We start from the raw sequence: 1,993 nt of genomic DNA, 5'->3' as shown, positions 1-1,993 counted from the left end.
AGGCCCCAGGGTGGGCCCCAACTCCAGGATCCAGGGACGAGCCATTAGGTTCAGAGCCAGGGCCGCCATGGCCCCGCGACGGGTGACCCTAGCGTGGCCGTCCTTCTCACCAACTTGGACAGACCCATCCAGCTCTCCCGAAGTCTCCCGCGAGGTGGGCGCTGGGGCGGGAATGCGCGTGCGCGGAGGCCGTGCGGAGCCCGCGTAAGCTGGTGAATTACCGTGTGCGGGGAAAGGACCCGTCTGCGCTTGCCACGGAGGAGGACGCAGCGGTGCGTCCAGGCGAGGGTATGAAACGCTCTGAAGGAGCCTCAGCCCTGGCATTTAGGCCCCGTCCCCGCGCCCCAGCTGGAATTAAAGACCGCAGTGGGGGTGAGGGGTCTCATTTCTCAGCAGGTGTAAGGGTCATCAGTGCTGAGGGAGCTGTGACTGCCCCGATTCAGCGATGCCTGGCTCTGCGCGTGGGAGGGTAACGGAAGGGGCCCTAACACTCCGGGAACGGGCGATTTTAGGTCACCAGGTCCCCTCCCTAAGGGCTAAGGGCTCTGGGGGCTGCTGGGCCCTTTGGCTCGGCCAGCTCTCCAGAATCCAGTCCTGGCCCTGTAAGAATTATAATAGCGACCGCCACCATTTATTGAGTTCTGAGGGTTTGCGCGGACCAAGTGCCAAGTGCATAACGCGCGCGTTATCCCACTTAATAGTCACAGCAGCCAGACAAAGAAGTCCCGTGGCGATCCTGTCGAGGCTGAGGATCACAGGGGGTGTGGCTTACTTACCTGAGGTCACACAAGCCAGAAGAAGTGAGGGAGGGGGACAGCTGGGGGAACAATCCAGCTCTGACCAGTTCTAGAGCCCAAGCACTCAACCCCTGGGCTTTGCTGCCTTTCACCTTAGAACTTTCCTGAGTTGGGCAGACGCCAGGAAGGGCTCTTCACCTGTTTAGCCCAGCTCCTGGGAAGCCGAGGGGGAAGCAGGTGGGGGGCAGCACTGGAAAAGAGGGAGAATATAGGAGACCACCCCCCACCTCTCTGGCTGCTCCCTTTCCTCCTGGATCCCCTCTCTTTCTGCTCCCACCCATCCTCCAACTGTGGGAATCCTCCAAGGTTCCGTCCTTAGCTGTTATCTTCTTTCTCACCCCACACTCTCTCCTGTGTGAGCTCATCCAACTCCCACGGCCTTAGCTTTTGCTTCAGCCAAACTCCCAACTCTGTCTCTGGAGCCCTGACCTCCCTCCCAAGCTGGCATCTGCCTTTTTGATGCAGCATCTCCACCCAGGTAGAGTGAACTCATTACCTTCCTTGGGAAGCAACCCCTCCCTGGGATCTCACCATGCCTGTTAAGGCTCCATTACTCTCCCAAGCTCCAGATCAGTTCTCCAAAGCCTCCTGCTGCTCTTCCTCCACATCAAATTGGTTTCCAGATCCTTCAGACCAGTTCTTTATGGAGGCTGTCACATCCTTATCACGAACTTGGCAGCGGCCTCCCTAAGCCCACTCACAGCCTTCTTACCCTCTGCCTCAGCAGTGGCTCCTGACCAGGAAGTTGCCTGCCTTCTTCATTCCAATCGAGTGCCCACTTTCACTGTGATTTTCTGGTAATGTGATCACACTGCTCCCCAGCAACCCACCCCTAGATCTTTGATGGCTCCCCACAGCCTGTGGAGTCAGGTATGAGAAACTTTGCCTGACATAGAGTCCTCCCCAGGATGGTGACCCTGCCCTCTTGGTCTTGTACAATGTCCTACCTTCAACTTAGTTACTGCCATGTATTTCCACCCTTCAAAGCCCATCTCAAATGCCACTTCCACCAGGGAGCCATCCTCGATTTCCCCACATGAGTTTGAGCGTCCCTCCTCTGTAGTTCTACACTACTTCCTCAGCACTGCACTGTGGAATTGTTTGGTAATGTTTGTATGCCTCTCTAGTCCTGCTCCCTACCCACCTCCCCCACCCATGCAATGGATCCAGAGCTCCTTAAAGGCAAGGATCGCCCA

The sequence above is a fragment of the Rhinolophus ferrumequinum genome, chromosome 11 (genome assembly GCF_004115265.2).
Source record: "Rhinolophus ferrumequinum isolate MPI-CBG mRhiFer1 chromosome 11, mRhiFer1_v1.p, whole genome shotgun sequence".
NCBI classification, from domain to species: Eukaryota; Metazoa; Chordata; class Mammalia; order Chiroptera; family Rhinolophidae; genus Rhinolophus; species Rhinolophus ferrumequinum.
Note: the sequence above shows the minus strand (reverse complement) of the source record.